Source organism: Ranitomeya imitator, chromosome 1, assembly GCF_032444005.1.
Source record: "Ranitomeya imitator isolate aRanImi1 chromosome 1, aRanImi1.pri, whole genome shotgun sequence".
Lineage (NCBI taxonomy): Eukaryota > Metazoa > Chordata > Amphibia > Anura > Dendrobatidae > Ranitomeya > Ranitomeya imitator.
In genome coordinates, this window is record NC_091282.1 from 1,066,749,936 (window position 1) to 1,066,775,887 (window position 25,952).

The window sequence follows — 25,952 nt, forward strand, 5'->3', positions numbered from 1 at the left end:
CGGGGGCCTGGTCCTCCTCCTCCTGCTGCCACGTGGCTCCGTGGTCCCCAGCAAGGAGGCCAGCTGCTCCTGCAGCCATCCGTCCCTCCGCGATCTCGCCATCTCCCAAAGCCGGTCCATCATGCCTTCCACGGAGTCCATCTTTGTCAGGTAAATGGGTTGAATTGCAGTGAATCTCTCCTTGGGAGGGGGTCTTTCTCTGCTGACTTCCTCCTCGTGACTGCACTTTCTCCCGCACTTTTTCTCCTTGTCAGTGATACCCAGCCCCCCAGCTCATCCCCCCTTTTTCCCACAGCCAATCCCCTTCATTAAATTTAAAACATAATATGGGAAAAAACCCTCCCATGGCAACGCAGTCATGGGGGGCTTCTATCTTGCTCTGCCCATTCCAGCCCCCCTCTTGAGAATTTTCTCACGCAGCTGTGCTGCATGTGAGAACTGGAGCTGATCAGCTGATGAACTCCGGTGAACTCTCACGGCGGAACAGTGATACACTACAAGAGGGATTACTTCCTGTCAGTGTATCACCGGAGGCCAGTTAAAACGATCACCTCTCCTGATGTTACTGTTCTACATGGGAGATCATTGTGGGACACTCTTTATTAAATGGGCTACGGCAGACAGAGAGTATATGTTGGTTTAATATTTTATTTTTGTTGCAGGAGACACAGGCGTCGGGGATTAGGTGCTTGGTGAGTATGATTTTTTTTTTTTTACAATTGAACACAGCCGCCGGATGATGGAACTACTGTCCCATCATTGGCTCATGCTGTCACTCTTATATGTGACAGCAAACATAGCCGGATGGGAGTAGTAGTCCCATCAGTTAATGCCTGGCTACACACACAGACACCCACAGACAGACACACACACACACACACACACAGACACCTGCACACACACAGACACAGACACCCGCACACAGCCGCATAGACAACCTCACATACGCATAGACAACCTCACATACACACAGACACCCACACACACAGACACCTGCACACAGCCGCACAGACACCCAAACACAGCAGCACAGACACCCGCACACACACACAGACACCCGCAGACACACCCGCACATATTCTTTGCTCACACATAATTTCCGCCCACACACTCTTCCACCTTCCTTTCTGCAGCGTTTTTGCCATGCAAACCCGCAGCAAATCAGCAGACCTTTTTACACCTGCAGTTTGACTGCAGATTTCACTGACTCAATGGTGGTCAATGGGTGCAGAAAAGCTGCAGATCCGCAAAAAAATTGACATGCTGCGGAAAATAAAACACTGTGAATCAGTGCGGAATTTTCCGCAGCATGTGTACACCAATTCTGGATTCCCATTGATTAACATTACTTGAGCACTCCTTCGTGGATTTGGTGCAATTTCACACTGAAAAAACGCAGGGGGTCTGCAACAAATCCACATGTGCACATAACCTTACTCATCACACAGGTAACTCGCCTTCATATAAAATAAGCTCTGGTGGCCAAGTTATCTTCCAGGCTGCATCCCCCCCCCCAGAACGTGGGGACAGATTCTCTTTAAAGCATGTTGAGAACAAAAATTGTCCACTCAAAACAATAGTTGTTTATAATACAATCCATCAGTTTCCTACATTGGGCTCAGAATTTTACAGGACAAAATAGGGGAGAAGATTGCTGCACTATTGTGACCAAGGCAAACCTGGTCATAAGGCAATTCTGACAACTGCCAGATGGGCTAGTCCAGCAGTAAGTCGCACCACTGCTATCATTATCAGCATCCTTGGGATTTAGTGGAGCAGAGAGTCCTCAACTCCCTGCTCTACCACTTACTTTGACATTGTTTTGCAACCTAGGAGAGAAGACAAAGGCTACACTGGAAGGAGAGTCTGGGATTTGGAGAGTATAAGGTTTTTTATTACTTCTGTTATTTTATTGTTCTGGGGAGTTGGGGTGGCATGTAGGGGGCTGTGGTGGCCATATTGTGTGGAGGGGCACTGATGGCCATACAATATGGGGGGGGCTGTGGTGACCATACTGAATAGATGACTGTGGTGGCCACACTGTCTGGGGGCTGAGGTGACCATAGTATATTAAGGGATGTGATGGACATACTGTATGGGGGTGAGGTGATCATACAGTGTGGTCCTTGCCTGGTGGTAATATCAATCCTCGTACAGTTGTTTTGGTTAATAGTAAGAATGGTTATACTATAGAAATAAGGCGCACAACCAGAGAGGATATATAATATATAATAGCAGGGAGGTGCAAAAAAAGCCGGTAGTAAACAACAATGGAAGACAAAGGAAGAAAGCACTACCGTAGCGCCTGCACACTACACCACACAATTATAAGAAAAAATATACAAATTTTATTTGGTACATAAACAAGAATAAAACATAATTAAAATACATAGGCACCCTTCCACAGAACCCCCAACATATAAACTCTTAATGAAAATAGAGTGCTAGTGGAAGTAAATACATAATAGGTATCATAATAGCATATAGGCACATACATATATATGCATAATAACCTCCAAATGCACAAAAAATCCAGGAATTATAGACCCCTGAGTGGTGGCACAAACAATACAGGCCTGCAGTACAGAAATATCAATGAACAGTCAGGGTATCTGGGGTAAGAATGGTACGCTGAACCGTCCACCAAAAACAGGTGGGGGAGGGCAAGATGGAAATACCTAGACTAACGAGCCAAAGTGCAAAAACCACCCGGGGGGGGGGAGAGACCCGGAAAGAGAGGGGGTGAGGATGGAATACCGGGAAGGGTGCCAAAGAACCGACCCCACGCGTATCGCCGCAACTCGTACGGCTTCGTCAGGGGAAGTATATGTCTACGCTACCAAACGGGTAATATATACCTGAAAGAGTGATTAGCAATGCGATGCAGGAGCGGTGGGCTGGGAGCCGGAAGTACGGCCAGCAGATCCGGAAATGGAGTAAAGTCCAACATGATAGTAGTGCACATGGGCACACAGAGTACACAGAACACGGCGCCTGCGCAGCTGGAAAGGCCGATAAACAGTCCACCATTAGAGTAGCAGAATTGCATATGGGTAAAGCAACCCGCAACAAGAGTGCGCATGCGCAAGATAGAGCGCAGATGTCCGGCCCTGCTAATAAGACAGGGAATCCGGCGCCTGCGCAAGGGAAAAGGGAGACACAGCGGCACAGGCTATAGGCTGTACACAGAACAACATTGTATGTGTGCAGCCTGCCTGATAGGTAAACACCGCAGCCAGAGAAAAAAGTATGCCGGCGCAAGCAAAGCTCCCGGGAGACAACAAAACATATAGACATAAAAGACAATAAGAAAGACAATTAAGATAACAACATATACCCAGAGCCACCAATGTGCCACCCACAAACGCAACACAAGCCACAAACACATAATAACACATATAAATAGCACTGAAAAAGATAACAAAAAGTAAAAAATAAAAAATAATAATAGAAAAGAAAATTACAAAGATAATAATAAGAAGAAATGTATATGCATATGTATATTAACATTAATTGAACCCAAAGGTCCATAACTATGGATAAAGACTGAAATGGTGCAAAAAAATGAATAAACAAAAGTATGGAGTACGATACAGAATTTTTATTCACATATCATATAATGCTTAATAAGTCCACCAACATGATAGTATGTTACATTATACCCACATCAACCCTTAATTGACTATATAAGAAAAGAGGAAGGATCCAACGTAGGTAAACCTATACGTAAATTGAATGCCAAGGCCACAGGGGTCCAATAGAGGTCTAAGGTGCATTGGTGGTACCAGATATAGGCAGAAGCGACAAAATAGGATCAACCCTTTATTGGCTATATAAGGGAAGGGGAAGGATCCAACGTAGGTAAACCTATACGCAAATTGAATGCCAAGGCCACAGGGGTCCAATAGAGGTCTAAGATGCATTGGTGGTACCAGAAATAGGCAGAAGCAACAAAATTTGATCAACCCTTTATTGGCTATATAAGAGAAGGGGAAGGATCCAACGTAGGTAAACCTATACGCAAATTAAATGCCAAGGCCACAGGGGTCCAATAGAGGTCTAAGGTGCATTGATAGTACCAGATATAGGCAGAAACGACTAAATTTGATCAACCCTCTATTGGCTATGTAAGAGAAGGGGAAGGATCCAACGTAGGTAAACCTATACGCAAAATAAATGCCAAGGCCACAGGGGTCCAATAGAGGTCTAAGGTGCATAGGTGGTACCAGATATAGGCAGAAGCGACAAAAAATGAGAAAATGGCCATATGGGTCCATATGGCCATATGGGTCACCATGGGGCCAAAAGGCCCCATAATGACCCAGAAAGCCGATTGCAATGACCCTAGTGAACACCATAACATGTGAATCTCCAAATCAGGAGCGAGTTATTGACTTTAAATATAACACCTAACATCCACGGAGTAGGAGATCAAATAAATAATACAAAAGTAGCCATATAAGACCAGATATAAAAAACATACAATGTAGTAACAAATAATTGACACTATATATTGCACCGAACATCCAAAAAATTGGAAGGTCCACAGCGCATATGATAACAGCCCTACAAATCCAAATATAAGAGAAACATGCACATATAAATCCTAAGAATACAAAAAAAGCCACATAAAAAGAACAATATAGAAATTAAATAGTAATAAATACCACAAGTATCAAAAAAAAAAAAAAGAAAACGTTCAAGTCCCAGTGTAAGGTCCGTTTCAAAGAGCCATGGTAAATCCAAGGTCCGCTCCACAGATAGAGCAAAGAGTCCAATAGAAGACACTGTAGGGACATCCATCTTGAACAAAAAATGGAGCCTAGAATACAAAGAAAGGACAAAAAAGGAAAGAAAGAATAAGTACAAGCGAATACAAAAACTCAATATATATACAGGAGTATATGGAGTAAACAGCCCTAACCCAAAAAGCCAGTAAACAGTAACTCCTCATTAAGGCCCATGGGAGTGATAGTATTAAGACTGAATATCCAACGGGATTCAGAGCGTAGAAGAAATTTCTTGGGGCACCCCCCTCTATTGGACAGAAAAACTTTCTCCAGCCTCATCACCCATGTACCATTAATTCTACATGAGTGGTGAGTGAGGTAATGAGATGCCACTGAGGTGAGCATTTTACCCTTAGACTGATCCACTGAGGCCAAGTTAATAGTCGAGAAATGTTTCTGTATTCGTCGTCGAAGCTCTTGGGACGTCTGCCCTACATGCACCAGACTACATGGACATATGAGGGCGTAAATGACGCAGTTCGATTTGCAATTGATGTAATTCCTCAGTCTGTGTTTAGTCCCATCCCTAGGATTAACAAAAAAATCCCTATTAGTGCCCATATAAGGGCAAATACTACACTTACCACAGGCGAAGGAACCCTTTAAAGTTACACCCCGGTGAAGCCTCACCGTCTGCCTGGTATAGTGGCTCCTAGTAAGGAGATCCCTAAAGTTTGGAGCCCTCCTAGCCGTAAGTAGTGGAGACTCAGGGGTCTATAATTCCTGGATTTTTTGTGCATTTGGAGGTTATTATGCATATATATGTATGTGCCTATATGCTATACCTATTATGTATTTACTTCCACTAGCACTCTATATTCATTGAGAGTTTATATGTTGGGGGTTCTGTGGAAGGGTGCCTATGTATTTTAATTATGTTTTATTCTTGTTTATGTATGAAATAAAATTTGTATATTTTTTCTTATAATTGTGTGGTGTAGTGTGCAGGCGCTACGGTAGTGCTTTCTTCCTTTGTCTTCAATAGTAAGAATGGTGGCATTGTCATAACTGTATATGCTGGTAATATTTGTCATTTGTCAGGTGGTATTTGTCTATTATATTGCAATATTTATTTATTGTTATTAATTAATCTTATATGACTGTATTATTAGTAATATTTGTCTTGTAGCAAACCTTGATTTCTTCTAATCAGGGTAATATTAGTAATAAAGACTCCCATCTGAGGATGGAGAACAGCATGAGCCTGCTTGTTTTTTAATGTCAGGGCTGAATTTCTGTCCCAATCTGGCCCTGATTGCCTCCTACATTTTTGTTTGGCTCTGCCATGAGGCTTGCAAATTAAATAAAAAATGAAAATGTACATGTTTATCATATTGAGCATGTTAGTCAACAGCTGAAGGCTAAATAACCTTGGGCTTGCATATGATTCTTTACAATAAACTATTACCCAGCCATAACTAATGATATTTACATATCCTCCTGCTTCTATTAATTGATTCAACCTCAAAATCTTCCTCTGCTAGAAAGATCTATTCAATCAATGCTATTACAGTAAAGAAGCCCCTTAAAACTGAAGATAAAACCCTTCATCTAGACATAGTAGATATCCTTTTGTCATGGTTGCAGGTTTGGAATAATAATAAACCTCAAATGTCTCGTGTAACTGAGATTTATTTTCTGGTATTCAGTATATCAATTTCGTATTAATATTGTAGACAATCATGTGACTCTAGTGCTCCAGAAAACGAAAAGAACATAGGAAAAAAATGTAAAAACCTATGAATATTTATTAATAGAATGTCGCCATCTAGTGACAAAGTCCATAAAAAATGCACAGCAAATGTCAAATACCTAGAGGGAACATTGGAGAATCAAAAAGTAATCTAATATCATTGTTCCTAGGTGCGCAGTTTTATCACAAGAGACATACCTTGGGATTCTTTTGAAATCTAGAAATAATGGCTGTAATATTAGAGAATATATAAAACAGATTACTTTTGTTTTTCCATTACTTGTGGATGCATCAGATGAATGCACACTACTTTTACCTTCATTAACAGAACTTCATCTATTGACTTTTTTATGCAGAACAATGTATTACAAAATGATTTGGCTACATGGGGTCCCATTTGTCATAAGATTAATGTACATTTAGCTATGGTTATACCATTTAACCACATGCAGATTCAGTGATAATATAAAGAAATAAGCTCCTCTTATTAATTAGTCACATGCAGGCATAATGACTATTAGGAAAGAGGTCTGATCTACATTAACTTTAAACTTTAAGAACATTAAATCAAGATAATTGCTTTTAAATATTAATTTATGCCACTGTTGCGTTATATGGCACACGTACTATTGTAGCAAAAAATGCCTGATCACTTTTCTTCTAGGATTCTGAGGATTTTGAAATTGCACTATATTCATTAAGCACAACTTATAGTGCTTATTAAATATAGTGTGTGTGTGTACTAGTTCTATATACCACACTTTTTGTTAGTGTTCTCTATCAGGAATAGTGATGGGCGAACTCCGGGATGTTCGGGTCCGGGGGGTTCAGCCGAATAGTTAAAAATAATTTGATTCGGGTACCAGAACTGTAACCGAACCTGAACCCGGATTCATTCAGATGAATGGGAGACCTGAACATTTGTTGTTTGCCATGCCGTCATCTGAATCTGAATGGCGGTTAGATCATCACCACCAGTCAGAGAGCTGCGGTTCATCTGATAGCCTGCAGCTATAACCAGGAGTAAAAAGTTTACTTCCGGTCACAGATGCATCAGCTGATGAGAAAGTAGTACTCCCATCAGCCTTCACCTGATGTCGCTAATAACAACAAAAGCTGACGCGTCTGATGGGAGTATTCATCAGGCAGCGCTATAAATAAAAAAGTAAGTTAAAAAAAATGACGTAGGGTCTTTTTATTTTTAACAACCAGCATGGCAAAAATGACAGTTGCGGGCTGCAACCCTCAACAGTCAGCTTTATCATGGCTGGTTATTAAAAATAGAGAGGTCCCCAAGTTGTTTTTTAAATTTACATAAATAATTTAAAAAAAAATGCCGAGGAATCCTCCCCATTTTTGACAACCAATCAAGCTAAAGCAGACAGCTGGGGTCTGGTATTCTCAGCCTCGTAAAGGGTCATAAATATGGCCCCCATAGTCTAAAAATAGCAGCCCGTAGCCACCCCAGAAATTCTGGCGCATTTTCTGGCTCTTCCCACTTGCCTTGGGGTTATGGCAAGTGGGGTTCATATTTGTGGGGTTGATGTCATCTTTGTATTTTCAGGTGACATCAAGTCCACGGGTTAGTAATGGATAGGCATCTATAAGACACCTAGGAGTCGCTAACCTCACAGTCAAAGTAATATCGTCAGTAAAAAAACACCCAGAATAGAGTCCTTTATTTTAAATAAAAACACACACTGTTTTACAAATTTATTTAACCCCTTTCGGCCAATGGACGTACTATTCCGTCCATGTGGGGTGGGCCCTACTTCTCAAGGACGGAATAGTATGTCCAGCGCGATCGGTCGCGCTCATGGGGGGAGTGCGGCCGGGTGTCAGCTGCCTATCGCAGCTGACATCCGGCACTATGTGCCAGGAGCGGTCACAGACAGGGTCCCCTGAGACCCCCGCAGCACCGCGATGTGATCGCGTTGCTGCGAGGGTCTCCTTACCTCCCTCCCTGCTCCAGGCCTGGATCCAAGATGGCCACGGCATCCGGGTCCTGCAGGGAGGGAGGTGGCTTCATCCTTGCTGCATGGTGACCCTCAGGACTGGGCATTCTCCCTTGAATCAGGGGATCCGGCATTGCTGAATGTAGACGCATTTTTTCAAGCGCTCGGATTATTGTATGACAAACCTAATTCTGTGGATCATGCAGAAAAACCCCTATTGGCCTTGTGTCAAGGTCAGGTAGCTGCAGAATTATACTGCCAGAAATTTAGGAAATGGTCTGTGCTCACTAAATGGAATGAGGATGCTCTGGCTGCTATTTTCAGAAATGGTCTTTCTGAAGCCCTTAAAGATGTTATGGTGGGCTTCCCTACGCCTACTGGTTTGAGCAAATCTATGTCTCTAGCCATTCAGATTGATCGGCGTTTGCGCGAGCGCAAAGCTATGCACCATATGGCAGTGTCCTTTTTTCTGTGACCCTGATTTGCTCATTGTCGTCCTTTTCTGTCATGGCATTTGTGGATTCAGGCGCTGCCCTGAACTTAATGGACTTAGAATTCGCCAGGCGCTGTGGTTTTTCCTTGCAGCCTTTGCAGAGCCCTATTCCTTTGAGGGGCATTGATGCTACTCCATTGGCCAAGGATAAACCTCAGTACTGGACGCAGATGACCATGTACATGGCTCCTGCATATCAGGAAAATTGCCGTTTTCTGGTGTTGCATAACCTGCATGATGTTGTTGTACTGGGTTTTCCATGGTTACAGGAACATAATCCGGTGCTGGATTGGAAAACTATGTCTGTGACTAGTTGGGGTTGTCAAGGGGTACATAGTGACGTTCCTTTGATGTCAATTTCCTCTTCCCCCTCTTCTGAGGTCCCTGAGTTTTTGTCGGATTTCCAGGATGTATTTGATGAGCCCAAGTCCAGTTCCCTTCCTCCACATAGGGACTGTGATTGTGCTATTAACTTGATTCCTGGTTGTAAGTTCCCTAAGGGCCGACTTTTCAATCTGTCTGTGCCAGAGCATGCCGCCATGCGGAGCTATTTTAAGGAATCTTTGGAGAAAGGGCATATTCGGCCCTCTTCGTCACCATTGGGAGCGGGTTTCTTTTTTGTTGCTAAGAAGGATGGCTCCTTGAGACCCTGTATAGATTATCGTCTTCTTAATAAGATCACGGTCAAATTCCAATACCCCTTGCCTTTGCTTTCTGATTTGTTTGCTCAGATTAAGGGGGCTAGTTGGTTTACTAAGATTGACCTCCGAGGGGCATATAATCTTGTTCATATTAAACAGTTTGACGAATGGAAAACTGCATTTAATACGCCCGAAAGCCATTTTGAATACCTTGTGATGCCATTCAGGCTCTCTAATGCTCCATCTGTGTTCCAATCCTTCATGCATGATATTTTCCGCAATTATCTTGATAAATTCATGGTTGTATATTTGGATGATATTTTGATTTTTTCCGATGATTGGGAGTCTCATGTGAAGCAGGTCAGGATGGTATTCCAGATCCTTCGTGATAATGCTTTATTTGTGAAGGGGTCTAAGTGCCTATTCGGAGTTCAGAAGGTCTCTTTTTTGGGTTTTATTTTTTCAACCTCGTCTATGGAAATGGATCCTGTTAAGGTCCAAGCTATTCATGACTGGATTCAACCCACATCTGTGAAGAGCATTCAAAAATTTTTGGGCTTTGCTAATTTCTATCGCCGTTTCATTGCCAACTTTTCTAGTGTGGTTAAGCCCCTTACTGATTTGACGAAGAAAGGCGCTGATGTGACGAATTGGTCCTCTGCGGCTGTTGAGGCCTTTCAGGAGCTTAAACGCCGATTTACTTCTGCCCCTGTGTTGCGTCAGCCGGATGTTTCTCTTCCTTTTCAGGTTGAGGTTGACGCTTCTGAGATTGGGGCAGGGGCGTTTTGTCTCAGAGGGATTCTGGTGGTTCTTTGATGAAACCGTGTGCTTTTTTTTCCAGAAAGTTTTCTCCTGCGGAACGCAATTATGATATCGGCAATCGGGAGTTGTTGGCTATGAAGTGGGCGTTTGAGGAGTGGCGACATTGGCTTGAGGGAGCTGAGCACCGCGTTGTGGTCTTGACTGATCATAAGAATCTGATTAACCTCGAGTCAGCCAAGCGGCTGAATCCTAGACAGGCTCGATGGTCCCTGTTTTTCTCCCGTTTTGATTTTGTGGTCTCGTATCTTCCGGGATCTAAGAATGTTAAGGCTGATGCCCTCTCTAGGAGTTTTTCGCCTGATTCTCCTGGAGTCTTTGAGCCGGTTGGCATTCTTAAGGAAGGGGTGATTCTTTCTGCCATCTCCCCTGATTTGCGGCGGGTGCTTCGGGAATTTCAGGCTGATAGGCCTGACCGCTGTCCAGTGGGGAAGCTGTTTGTTCCTGATGGATGGACAAGTAAGGTGATTTCTGAGGTTCATTGTTCAGTGTTGGCTGGTCATCCTGGGATTTTTGGTACCAGAGATTTGGTTGCTAGGTCCTTTTGGTGGCCTTCCTTGTCGCGCGATGTGCGTGCTTTGTGCAGTCCTGTGGGACCTGCGCCCGAGCCAAGACTTGCTGTTCCCGCGCTAGTGGGTTGCTTTTGCTTTTGCCAGTCCCTGAGAGGCCCTGGACGCATATTTTCATGGATTTTATTTCGGATCTTCCTGTTTCCCAGAAGATCTGTTATCTGGGTTGTTTGTGACCGGTTCTCTAAAATGGTCCATCTGGTACCTTTGCCTAAGTTGCCTTCCTCCTCAGATTTGGTTCCATTGTTTTTTCAGCATGTGGTTTGTTTGCATGGCATTCTGGAGAATATTGTGTCTGACAGAGGTTCTCAGTTTGTCTCTAGGTTTTGGCGGGCCTTTTGTGCTAGGATGGGCATTGATTTGTCTTTTTCTTTGGCGTTTCATCCTCAGACTAATGGCCAAACTGAGCGAACTAATCAGACCTTGGAGACCTATTTGAGATGCTTTGTATCTGCTGATCAGGATGATTGGGTGGCTTTCTTGCCGTTGGCCGAGTTTGCCCTTAATAATCGGGCTAGTTCAGCTACTTTGGTTTCACCTTTCTTTTGTAATTTTGTTTTTCATCCTTGTTTTTCTTCTGGGCAGGTTGAGCCTTCTGATTGTCCTGGTGTGGATTCTGTGGTGGACAGGCTGCAGCAGATTTGGACTCATGTGGTGGACAATTTGACGTTGTCTCAGGAAAGGGCTCATCGTTTTGCTAACCGCCGTCGGTGTGTTGGTCCCCGGCTTTGTGTGGGGGATTTGGTTTGGTTGTCTTCTCGTCATGTTCCTATGAAGGTTTCTTCCCCTAAGTTTAAGCCTCGGTTTATTGGTCCTTAAAAAATTTCTGAAATTATTAATTCGGTGTCTTTTCGTTTGGCTCTTCCAGCCTCTTTTCCCATTCATAATGTTTTCCATAGATCTTTGTTGCGGAGATATGTGGTGCCCGTTGTTCCCTCAGTTGATCCTCCTGCCCCGGTGTTGGTTGAGGGAGAGTTGGAATATGAGGTTGAGAAAATTTTGGATTCTCGTTTTTCGAGGCGGAGGATTCAGTATCTTGTCAAGTGGAAGGGTTATGGCCAGGAGGATAATTCTTGGGTTGTAGCCTCCGATGGTAATGCCACCGATTTGGTTCGTGCTTTTCACTTGGCTTGTCCTGATCGGCCTGGGGGCTCTGGTGAGGGTTCGGTGACCCTTCCTCAAGAGGGGGGTACTGTTGTGAATTCCGCTCTTGGGCTCCCTCCGGTGGTTGTAAGTGGCACTTTTGTGAGTTCTGCTCTTGGGCTCCCTCCGGTGGTTTTAAGTGGAATGGCTGCTCCTTGGATTTAGCTGTCAGCAGCTGCTTCCACTGATTGTCTATTCTGTTCGGCTATTTAGCCTGGCTCTTTCCTTCAGCTTGTGCCACTTGTCAATGGTTCCTGGTTGGATTCACATCTCTTTGGATTTCCCTGTTATCCTGACCAGTTCAGCAAAGCTAAGTCCTTGCTTGCTCTTTTCTGTCCCCAGGTTGTGGACTTATCCATTCTGTGCTTTCTATGTTTGTCCAGCTTGTCAGTATGAATTAATTCAGTTATGCTGGAAGCTCTGGGAAGCAGATTTACCCTCCACACCTTTTGTCAGGTGTGGAGATTTTTGTAAACTCTGTGTGGATTTTTTGTTGTGTTTTATACTGACCGCACAGTATTCCATCCTGTCCTATCTATCTAGCTAGACCGGCCTCCTGTGCTCATCCTGGTTTCATTCTGTGTATGTCTTTTCCCTCTCCACTCACAGTCATTACTTGTGGGGGGCTATCTATCCTTTGGGGATTTTCTCTGAGGCAAGATAGTTTTCCTGTTTCTATCTTTAGGGGTAGTTAGTTCTCAGGCTGTGACGAGGTGCCTAGGGAGTGTTAGGAGCATCCCACGGCTACTTCTAGTGTTGTGTTGAGCTTAGGGACTGTGGTCAGTACAGGTACCACTTCCTTCAGAGCTCGTCCCATGTTGCTCCAAAACCACCAGATCATAACAGGGTTGGGGCTAGGGTTAAGGCTACAGTTAGGGTTGGGAATAAAGTTAGGGTTAGGGTTTTGGCTAAAGTTAGGGTTTGGATTACATTTACGGTTGGGAATAGGGTTGGGATTAGGGTTAGGGGTGTGTCTGGGTTAGAGGTGTGGTTAGGGTTACCATTGGGATTAGGGTTAGGGGTGTGTTTGGATTAGGGTTTCAGTTATAATTGGGGGGTTTCCACTGTTTAGGCACATCAGGGGCTCTCCAAACGCGACATGGCGTCCGATCTCAATTCCAGCCAATTCTGCGTTGAAAAAGTAAAACAGTGCTCCTTCCCTTCCGAGCTCTCCCGTGTGCCCAAACAGGGGTTTACCCCAACATATGGGGTATCCGCATACTCAAATTGGACAACAACTTTTGGGGTCCAATTTCTCCTGTTACCCTTGCGAAAATACAAAACTGGGGGCTAAAAAATAATTTTTGTGGGTAAAAAAAGGATTTTTTATTTTCACGGCTCTGCGTTATAAACTGTAGTGAAACACTTGGGGGTTCAAAGTTCTCACAACATATATAGATAAGTTCCTTGGGGGGTCTAATTTCCAATATGGGGTCACTTGTGGGGGGTTTCTACTGTTTAGGTACATTAGGGGCTCTGCAAACGCAATGTGATGCCTGCAGACCATTCCATCTGTCTGTATTCCAAATGGCGCTCCTTCCCTTCCGAGCCCTCCCATGCGCCCAAACGGTGGTTCCCCCCCACATATGTGGTATCAGCGTACTCAGGACAAATTGCACAACAACTTTCGGGGTCCAATTTCTCCTGTTAGCCTCGGGAAAATACAAAACTAGGGGCTAAAAAATAGTTTTGGGGGGGAATTTTTTTTTTTTCATGGCTCTGCGTTATAAACTGTAGTGAAACACTTGGGGGTTCAAAGTTCTCACAGCACATCTAGATAAGTTCCTTGGGGGGTCTAGTTTCCAATATGGGGTCACTTGTGGGGGGTTTCTACTGATAAGTACATATGGGGCTCTGCAAACGCAATGTGACGCCTGCAGACCAATCCATCTAAGTCTGCATTCCAAATGATGCTCCTTCCCTTCCGAGCTCTGCCATGCGCTCAAACGGTGGTTTCCCCCCACATATGGGGTATCAGTGCACTCAGGACAAATTGGACAACAACTTTTGGGGTCCAATTTCTCCTGTTACCCTTGGGAAATTACAAAACTGGGGACTAAAAAATAATTTTTGTGGGAAAAAATTTTTATTTTATTTTTTCGGCTCTGCATTATAAACTTCTGTGAAGCCCTTGGTGGGTTAAAGTGCTCACCACACATCTAGATAAGTTCCTTAGTGGGTCTACTTTCCAAAATGGTGTCAATTGTGGGGGGTTTCAATGTTTAGGCACATCAGTGGCTCTCCAAACGCAACATGGGGTCCCATCTCAATTTCTGTCAATTTTGCATTGAAAAGTCAAATGGCGCTCCTTCCCTTCCAAGCTCTCCCATGCGCCCAAACAGTAGTTTACTGCCACATATGGGGTATCAGCATACTCAGGACAAATTGTAGAACAACTTTTGGGGTCCAATTTCTTCTCTTACCCTTGGGAAAATAAAAAATTGGGGGCAAAAATATAATTTTTGTGAAAAAAACGATTTTATATTTTTACGGTTCTGCATTATAAACTTCTGTGAAGCACTTGGTGGGTCACAATGCTCACCACATCTCTAGATAAGTTCCTTAGGGGGTCTACTTTCCAAAATGGTGTCACTTGTGGGGGGTTTAAATGTTTAGGCACATCAGTGGCTCTCCAAACGCAACATGGCGTCCCATCTCAATTCCAGTCAATTTTGCATTGAAAAGTCAAATGGCGCTCCTTTGCTTCCGAGCTCTGTCATGCGCCCAAACAGTGGTTTACCCCCACATGTGAGGTATCGGCATACTCAGGAATAATTGTACAACAACGACTGTGGTCCATTTTCTCCTGTTACCCTTGGTAAAATAAAACAAATTGGAGCTGAAGTAAATTTTTTGTGAAAAAAAGTTAAATGTTCATTTTTATTTAAACATTTCAAAAATTCCTGTGAAACACCTGAAGGGTTAATAAACTTCTTGTATGTGGTTTTGAGCACCTTGAGGGGTGCAGTTTTTAGAATGGTGTCACACTTGGGAATTTTCTATCGTATAGACCCCTCAAAATGACTTCAAATGAGATGTGGTCCCTAAAAAAAATGGTGTTGTTAAAATGAGAAATTGCTGGTCAACTTTTAACCCTTATAACTCCCTAACAAAAAAAAAATTTGGTTCCAAAATTGTGCTGATGTAAAGTAGACATGTGGGAAATGTTACTTATTAAGTATTTTGTGTGACATATCTCAGTGATTTAATTGCATAAAAATTCAAAGTTGGAAAATTGCGAAATTTTCAAAATTTTTGCCAAACTTCTGTTTTTTTCACAAATAAACACAGTTAATATTAAAGAAATTTTACCACTATCATATGTCACGAGAAAACAGTGTCAGAATCACCGGGATCCGTTGAAGCGTTCCAAAGTTATAACCTCATAAAAGGACAGTGGTCAGAATTGTAAAAATTGGCCCGGTCCATAACGTGCAAACCACCCTTGGGGCTAAAGGGGTTAAAAATAACATACACATTTACACTCACCTGACGCCCATTCCTTTGAAGCCCTGGTCCACTTTAAAAGACAGAAAATAATAAACAACAAAAGTATTCACCTAACGCTCATTCCATTGAACCCCTGGCCTCCTGTAAAAAAAATAAAAAAAATAAAAAACAATATCCCTTACCTGTATGACATACTGTCCACACCGTAGTCCATGTCTGCAATAATTGGTTTTCAGCCTGGATGGTGCCAAGATACAACATACGTGGATGAGAACCACGGGAGAATGAGTTGCTGCGTGTGTAACATCAGTGTCTAGCGATAACATCATTGAGACTACCGCAGTCGCAGGTTACTGAGGCTGCATTCCCAGCTCACTTCAGTGTGAGCTGAGTCAATGAACTACGGTGACCTCAGTGAGAACATTGCTATCACTAGGGTTGAGCGACTTTTCTTTTTATAGGATCGGGTCGGGTTTCACGAAACCCGACTTTTTCAAAAGTCGGGTCGAGTGAAATCGGCCGATCCTATAGAAAAGTCGGAGTCGGGGTCGGCCGAAACACGAAACCCAATGCAGTGCATTGGGTTTCTAATGGTTCCCAGGGTCTGAAGGAGAGGAAACTCTCCTTCAGGCCCTGGGATCCATATTTAAGTGTAAAATAAAGAATCAAAATAAAAAATATTGATATACTTACCCTCGAACGCGCCCTGGTTCTCACCGGCAGACTTCCTTCCTAAGAATGAGCGCCTGAAGGACCTTCGATGACATCGCGGCTTGTGATTGGTTGCGTGAGCGGTCACATGGGCGTCACGCGACCAATCACAAGCCGCGACGTCATCTAAGGTCCTTCAGGCGCTGATTCTTAGGAAGGAAGGCTGCGGGTTAGAACCAAGGCGCGTCCGAGGGTGAGTATATACCTATTAGGAATATACTCACCCTCGGACGCACCCTCGGACACTTCCTTCCTAAGAATTAGCACCTGAAGGACCTTAGATGACGTTGCGGCTTGTGATTGGTCGCGTGACCACCCATGTGACCGCTCACGCGACCAATCACAAGCCGCGACGTCATCGAAGGCCCTTCAGGCGCTCATTCTTAGGAAGGAAGGCTGCCGGTGAGAACCAGGGCGCGTCTGAGGGTGAGTATATCAATATTTTTTTTTTTTTATTCTTTATTTTACACTTAAATATGAATTCCGATACCGATTCCTGATATCGTAAACATTTCGGAACTCGGTATCGGAATTCCGATTCCAGATTCAGAAGATCGCCGACCTCATGGCCGACCCCACACAGGGGTCGGGTCGGGTTTCCTGAAACCCGACTTTGCCAAAAGTCGGCGACTTCTGAATCTGGCCGACCCGTTTCGCTCAACCCTAGCTATCACCTTGAGAAAAAGTCTCACAGTGCAGCACTAAGTTCAGTGAGTTCACTGCAAGAAATGTCTCATTTTGTTTCCATCAAATATGATATTACATATTCTTTAGTACAGTTTGTTGCTATCTAAGACTCCAAAAACTTGTTCAAAATTTTAGGCTGTGTTCACATGTTGCAGATTGGGTGCATTTTTATCGTGTTTTTTTCTGCTTGGATTTGTGCTAAAACCTGAACCAAAACCTGATGATAGCAAAGTGAATGATAAACCTAAAGAGTCATGCACAGGTTAATCATTTTTGACTTGCAGATTTGATGGATTTTTCATCAATCACTTTACTAAAATCAGCCAAAAACAAAAGGCTCAAAAATGTTACTAAACCGCACCAAAAATTTGCATTTTTGCAGCTTCTTTTTTCCTCCTAAGAGATGCAGAAATGGTGTCAAAATTTTACTCATCATGTGCTCAATCATACCCATATTGGTGCTATATTGCTCACCCATAGACTATTGCTTGGTCTGAAGTACATTTCCTTGTCATAAAACCTTCAAAAGTGCATAGCCTTTATGTGTCTAGCAAGAGTACCAATACATGACAATTTAAACATTGTGTATGAGATCCTACTTTCTGTGCAATACAGGTGGTATCTGAGTCCCTTATTTTTAGCGGTTCTAGCTTCCTTCATAAATGAAACTGAAATTTCCTATTTTTGTAATAAGAAAGCAAAGGAAAAAATGTTTCTTAAAATATTTTTTTCTGTAAAATGAAATTTCTCGTGAGTTTGGAATGTTTGTCACTCCTAAAAGTGGAGTAAAAGTGTGACACCATTGTTCTCAGCAGTGATTTGAGAGTCAGAGATGCTTCCAGGAGTCTTCCCCATGCTGTTCTCATTCCATTCAGCACTTTTTCCATCCATTTGAACATTTTCACTGCCCCCAGACCTATTTGTAGGGTCTACCGGAAAAAAATGTGGCTTTCCCATTGACTACAATTATACCCATTACTCTAAACAAGCATGCAAGTATTAAGAATTGCTTGGTTAACCAAGAAGAACCTGATCATTTTAGCGCACGCTCATCCCTAATTTCCTCCGAGACCTAGATTAAAGCATCAGTCAACTCCGGGACAGTCTGTGGTGCAATGTGGCATTGGTAGATGGAACGAGACATGATGTCACAGATGTGCTCACTTGGATTCAGTTCTGGGGAATGGGCAGGCCAGTCCACAGCATCAATGCCTTCATCATGCAGGAACTGCTGACACACTTCAGCCACATGAGGCCTAGCATTGTCATGCATTAGAAGGACCGCAGGGCCCAGATCACCTACATATGGTTTCAGAATGGGTCTGAGGATCTTATCCTGATACCTTCTTGCTACAGCTTGCATTGATGGGCAATCCAAGATGAGCTGCACTACGTGAGCAACTTCTGTGGGTTGCTACTGTATCTCTAGAGGTGAGAGCAATAATAAAATGCAAAAGTGACCAAAACAACAGCCAAAAAGTATGAGAACAGAGAAATGGTCTGTGGTCACCATCTACAGAACCACTCCTTTATAGGGATTGTCTTGCTAATTGCCTTTCATTTCTACCTGTTTTCTGTTCCATTTACACAACAGCATGAGAAATTGATTCAGTGTTGCTTCCTAACTGGACATAATGATTTAACAAAAGTTTGATTGACTTGGATTTACATTGTGTTGTTTAACCCCTTAGTGACAGAGCCAATTTGGTACTTAATGACCGAGCCAATTTTTCCAATTCTGACCACTGTCATTTTATGAGGTTATAACTCTGGAACGCTTCAACGGATCCCGCTGATTCTGAGATTGTTTTTTCGTCACATATTGTACTTCATGTTAGTGGTAACATTTCTTCGATATTACTTGCGATTATTTATGAAAAAAACGGAAATATGGCGAAAATTGTTAAAATTTTGCAATTTTCAAACTTTGTATTTTTATGCCCTTAAATCAGAGAGATATGTCATGAAAAATAGTTAATAAATAACATTTCCCACATGTCTACTTTACATCAGCACAATTTTGGAACCAAATTTTTTTTTGTTAGGGAGTTATAAGGGTTAAAAGTTGACCAGCAATTTCTCATTTTTACAACACCATTTTTTTTAGGGACCACATCACATTTGAAGTCATTTTGAGGGGTCTATATGATAGAAAATACCCAAGTGTGACACCATTCTAAAAACTACACCCCTCAAGGTTCTCAAAACCACATTCAAGAAGTTTATTAACCCTTTACGTGCTTCACAGGAACTGAAATAATGTGGAAGGAAAAATGAACATTTAACTTTTTTTTGCAAACATTTTAATTCAGAATCATTTTTTTTATTTTCACAAGTGTAAAAACAGAAATGTAACCATAAATTTTGTTATGCAATTTCTCCTGAATACGCCAATACCCCATATGTGGGGGTAAACCACTGTTTGGGTGCACCGCAGAACTTGGAAGTGAAGTAGCGCCGTTTGACTTTTTCAATACAGAATTGGCTGGAATTGAGATCAGACGCCATGTCACATTTAGAGAGCCCCTGATGTGCCTAAACAGTGGAAACCCCCCACAAGTGACACCATTTTGGAAACTAGACCCCTTAAGGAACTTATCTAGATGTGTGGTGAGCACTTTGAACCCCCAAGAGCTTCACAGAAGTTTATAACGTAGAGCCGTGAAAATAAAAAAATCGCATTTGTTTACACAAAAATTATCTTTTCGCCCACAAATTCTTATTTTCACAAGGGTAACAGGAGAAATTAGACCACAAAAGTTGTTGTGCGATTTCTCCTGAATACGCCAATACCCCATATGTGGGGGTAAACCACTGTTTGGGTGCACGGCAGGGCTTGGAAGAGAAGGAGCGCCGTTTGACTTTTTCTATGTAGAATTGGCACGAATTGAGATTGGACGCCATGTCACGTTTGGAGAGCCCCTGATGTGCCTAAACAGTGGAAACCCCGCACAAGTGACACCATTTTGGAAACTAGACCCTTTAAGGAACTTATCTAGATGTGTGGTGAGCACTTTGAACCCTCAAGTGCTTCACAGAAGTTTATAACGTTGAGCCGTGAAAATAAATTGCATTTTTTCTACAAAAATGAACTTTTTGCCCCCAAATTTTTATTTTCACAAGGGTAACAGGAGAAATTAGACCACAAAAGTTGTAGTGCAATTTCTCCTGAATACGTCGATACCCAATATGTGGGGGTAAACCACTGTTTGGGCGCAACACAGAGCTTGGAAGAGGAGGAGTGCCGTTTTACTTTTTCAATGTAGAATTGTCTGGAATTGAGATCGGACGCCATGTCGCGTTTGGAGAACCCCTGATGTGCCTAAACAGTGGAAACCCCCCACAAGTGACCCCATTTTGCAAACTAGACCCCCCATGGAACTTATCTAGATGTGTGGTGAGAACTTTGAATGCCCAAGTGCTTCACAGAAGTTTAGAATGCAGAGTCGTGAAAATAAAAAATATTTTTTTTTCCACAAAAAAGATTTTTTAGCCCCCAAGTTTTTATTTTCACAAGGGTAACAAGAGAAATCGGACCCCAAAAGTTGTTGTCCAATTTGTCTTGAGTACGCTGGTATGCCATATGTGGGGGTAAACCACTGTTTGGGCGCACGGCAGAGCTCGGAAGGAAGGAGCGCCGTTTTAAAATGCAGACTTTGATAGAATGGTCTGCGGGCGTTATGTTGCGCTTGCAGAGCCACTGATGTACCTAAACAGTAGAAACCCTCCACAAGTGACCCCATTTTGGAAACTAGACCCCCCAAGGAACTTATCTAGATGTGTGGTGAGAAATTTGAATGCCCAAGTGCTTCACAGAAGTTTAGAATGCAGAGTCGTGAAAATAAAAAAATATATTTTTTTCCACAAAAAAGATTTTGTAGCCCCCAAGTTTTTATTTTCACAAGGGTAACAGGAGAAATTGGACCCCAAAAGTTGTTGTCCAATTTATCCCGAGTACATTGATGCCCCATATGTGGGGGTAACCCACTGTTTGGGCGCACGGCAGAGCTCAGAAGGGAGGGAGCACCATTTGACTTTTTGAGCGCAAAATTGGCTGTCGTGTTTGGAGACCCCCTGATGTACCTAAACAGTGGAAACCCCCCAATTCTAGCTCCAACCTCAACCCCAACACACCCCTAACCCTAATCCCAACCTGATCCATAATCCTAATCACTAACCCTAACGATAATCACAACCCTTACCCCAAAACAACCCTAATGTCAACCCTCCTTAACGCGGATGAGATTGTACACCCCCCTGAGTTCCATTTTAGAGAACCATTTTGCCCCAACAATTTGATTAAAAAGGTCAGGTATAAGAGGTAGCGGATAAGGATCACGGACCGTGATAGAATTAAGTTCCCGGAAATCCAGGCAAGGACGTAACCCGCCATCCTTCTTCTTAACGAAAAAGAACCCTGCAGCAAGGGGTGAAGAGGAAGGTCGGATATGGCTCTTAGCCAGACTTTCTGTAATATAGTCCTTCATGGCCTGCCTTTCTGGACCTGAGATGTCTGCTCTTGGGCAGCTTGGCACCAGGAACCAGATTGATGGCACAATCATAAGGATGATGTGGGGGAAGCTCTTGGCTCCCCTGCTCAGAAAACACATCCATGAAGTCTGACAGGTAATGGGGCACAGATTGGATATCCACCCTTGCCAATCGGGTACCCAAACAGTGTCCTTGACAGTATGTTCTCCACTTAACCACTTCCTGTGTCTGCCAATCAATTACTGGATTGTGCAGAGCGAGCCAAGGAAGTCCCAGTACCACAGGTGAGGGCAGGCCCTCAAGCACATAACATTTTAACACCTCTGAGTGTATGGTGTTATGATCAGGTGACCTTGGAGCAGCATGAAAACTTTCACTGGAGTAGGTGGTAACTATACTGACCGCAAACCCTGATCTTATCACCGCAGCTAGAAGTAGCCGTGGGGTGTGCCTAACAAAACCTAGACACCTCGACACAGCCGGAGGACTAAATACCCCTATAAATGGAAATAGGAATTTCTACTTGCCTCAGAGCAGAACCCCAAAGGATAGGCACCCCCCCACAAATATTGACTGTGAGTAGTAGAGGAAAAGACACACGTAGGCAAGAAACAGGATTTAGCAAATGAGGCACACACTAGCTAAATAGGAAAGGATAGGACAGGATACTAAGCGGTCAGTATTAAAAATCCTTCCAAAAAATCCACAGCAGAAAATACAAAAACTCCACCATCTAACTAAAGATGTGGAGCGTATATCTGCATCTCCAGAGAATCCAACAAGACTGAGAAAACACTGACACAGTCTAAGCTGGACAAGAGAAAAATAAATGAATAGCACAGAATATAAGCACACTGCATGCGTGCCACAGAAACAAAAACCAGACACTTATCTTTGCTGAATTGACAGCTGAGCAGGAGAAGCCAGAAAGAGATTCAACACTTCAGAAGAAACATTGACAACTGGCAAGGACTAATGAATCCTGCACACCTAAATATCCCAGTCAGAACTGCAATCAGCAGAAACACCTGGCCAGGACTGCGAGTCAGAGACAACTGCATTCCCACCTACAACCACTGGAGGGAACCCAAGAGCAGAATTCACAACAGTATGGCCCCTACCTGTAGCCGTAAGTCATGGACTACCTGCGTGAAGTGCCCCTATTTTAGAGGACCGGAATCAATAACTATTATGGGTATAGGTCTGGACAAGGTTTGAGAGACAAGGCCTTGGTCCCGGACGAACCCTGCGTCGACCAAATTAAACCCCGCCCCACTGTTCAAGAAGGCGGACACATCAACCTTATTTTCACCCACATATAACATAGCTGGAAGGAAAAAATGAGTCTTTCCCACAGAGGTTATGAGTACACCCGGGCTGCCTACCTCCCCGCAACCCGGGCTCTCTAGTTTTCCGGCAGTTGTATAAACAAGTGACGGGTAGGACATGTGCTCACAAAATTACCTTTCTTGCCACAACAAAAGCACACTTCCTCCTTACGTCGAATTAAAGCAAGTTTGCTAGGTTGGGATGTTGCACCCACTTGCATGGGTTCCACAGTGGAATCAGTACTGGTCACGCTCAAACTTGGACCTCCTGTCCCCAGAGGTGTCTCCCTATGCCTCTGGCGAAGACACGATCAACCCGGATCGCCAGAGACATGGCCGCCTCAAGGGAATCCGGAGTCTCATAGAGAGCTAAAGCATCCTTCACTCTTATGGAGAGACCCTCGCAGAACTGACTACGGAGGGCCGGGTCATTCCACCTAGTGTCAGTGGCCCACCGCCGGAACACGGAGCAGTATTCCTCCGCCTGACGGTTTCCTTGCTGAAGTTGGCGCAGAGACGACTCAGCCAAGGAGACACGATCAGGGTCATCATACACTAAGCCAAAAGCCTGGAAGAAGCCCGCCCTCTACTGACTTAAGTGACTGTGAGTCAGATGAAAGAGAAAATGCCCATGCTTGTGGGTCCCCCTGTAGGAGCGAGATAACAATCCCTACCCGTTGTTCCTCCGTACTAGAGGATACCGGACGCATCCGGAAATAAAGTTTTCAGGCCTCCCGAAACACAACAAACTTGTCCCGCCCTCCGGAGAACCTGTCTGGCAGCGCGACCTTGTTTGGAAAGCGAAATCCCCACACCAGACGTAACAGAGTGCTGTGAAACTACCGTGCGTAAATCCGCCACCTCCAGACTGAGCTGATGCAACTGCCCTGTCAGCGCTGTAATAGGATCTATAGCGGATTAGAAAATGCTTTCGGGTCTGAGATAATGTCACGATTGGACTGGCGGGTAAACTGGGACCAGGGGCACCTTTCCTGGCCCTATCTCTAGGGGGTGCCCTAACTCGCCCTGTTCCCCGGGATACCTCAGATGGCGAGGAAGCCGGGGCCTCCGCCCTCACCCTGTCTCCTGACTGCCGCCCTGCGTCTGTCCCCCACCCGGGGAAGAGAGGCGCTACCATGTACAACAGTATACCAACCCGACAACCAGGGGAACAAAGTCAAGGGTAAAAAGAAAACTTCACTCACACAAAATATGCTCTCACACATAACAAAGGTATCTACCAGGGTGTGAAGGGCAGGGAAGGTAAATAAAGCAGGTAAAGATGAGGAATTTTCCAAGCGTACAAACCATACAACTGTCACACAATAAATTCCTCCAGCTCTCCAAACACCAGATCCTCACTACTCCAGGTCTATCAAGCAAGTGCTATCTCAGACAAAGATCTGACCAGAAAGTCTAGCTTTTATAGGAGAGAGGAGTGGCTAACCGAGCACAGCTGAAAGTAGGAATTTCCACATGGCCTATTAACCCCGTCCTGCTGAAAGAAAACAAAACGCCTTTAATACACAGAAGTGCTTCTTCTCAGCGAAGAAACAGAAGCCGTCAGACGCCGTGGTCTTCTGGTACTGCTCTGTCGTGGTAACTCCGTGACAATATGGGGACATAGCAGGACCCAGACCTGACTGTTTAGAAACTTGGCCATGGAAGCTATGTACAGGCTCGGACTGGCCCATAGGGGAACAGGGAATCCCCATGGGTGCCTCTGTGCAGATCTGGGCCTCCAAGCCCACTGCAAGGGCAGTACTTGGCATAATTCACTTGATGATGATATCATCATTCATTTAACAAGTACATAGTGTTAGGGCTAGCGGAACGCACCAAATAATTAAATAGATACAATAAGGTGCGTTCGCAGCCCGGGGTCCACCGTGCAGAAATGGAACCTGCTGCTAAGTAATGACGGACTATATGGCAGTACAATGATGATACACACAAGGGTTAACTTCACCCTGTATGAAGAAAGCGATCCCTGTTAAGTCACAGGGTCGCGGTACCGCACAGAGAGCGCAAGCAAGGAACCACAGAACTCTATCCCAGGACACAGGATTAGAGTTAGTGTAGACCTCTTGCGATCGACACCACAATTGGGGTATCAGAGTAACTAATATGCACACAGAAGTGCATGCTGTGCCACACTATCGGATGCCACAAACCACCCAGACCTGTGTAAGGTAAGTACTCTAATAGCGCACGGCGCTGCACTGGCGGTCACAGCAGTTAGACGCTGTTTCGTGCGTTAAAGCTGTGAGTTCAGCCGGGTGCTAGATTGCAGCCATACGCATGTTCAGGACCTTCCAATAAAGGACCAATGGGAAGCTGCCACAAAAGTTTAGCACCTTCAGGACCTTCCAATAAAGGACCAATGGGAAGCTGCCACAAAAGTTTAGCACCTTCAGGACCTTCCAATAAAGGACCAATGGGATCTGCTGCAGTATCTGAGCATGTGACCCCTGACCTCCAATGGGAGGTCATCCCGTGGGCATGCTCAGAAAGGGAAAATCTGGACTTAGTCCCAGAAAGACCCGCTCGCTGCTGAACACTGCTGGCTACAAGAACAGAGCCTGGAAGGGCAGTAGTAACCAGTCGTCCAGTATTAGCCTGAGCTAGACACTGGGACCGACATCTCCACTGAGCAGACTCCACTGCGGCTGGAGAAGAATGGTAGACCGCAGCGGAGATGGTTCAAGATTCCCCCTGTGCAGAAGCGGGAACTCGACACCTAACATTACCCCCCTCCTAGGGCCCCCCTCCTTGGACCTCGCTACGCTCAAAGGCCGCAATGAGCTGTGGTGCTCGAATGTGTTCAGCAGGCTCCCAGGACCTGTCGTCTGGGCCATAACCCTTCCAATCCACCAAATAGAATTTTTTGCCATGTACCACCTTGAACCCCAAAATAGCGTTCACCTCGTAATCGTCCGTAGACAAACCCGATGTCCCAGCAGATGACTCGGAAAACCGGGACATGTATATGGGCTTCAAGAGGGACACATGAAAGGTGTCGGTGATACCCAGGCGTGGAGGAAGGGCCAGACGGTAGACCACAGGATTAACCTGTTCGAGGACCTTGAAGGGACCCAAGTAGCGAGGTGCAAACTTAGTGGACTCAACGCGCAGCCTGATGTTACGGGCAGAGAGCCACACCAAGTCGCCAGGAGCAAAAG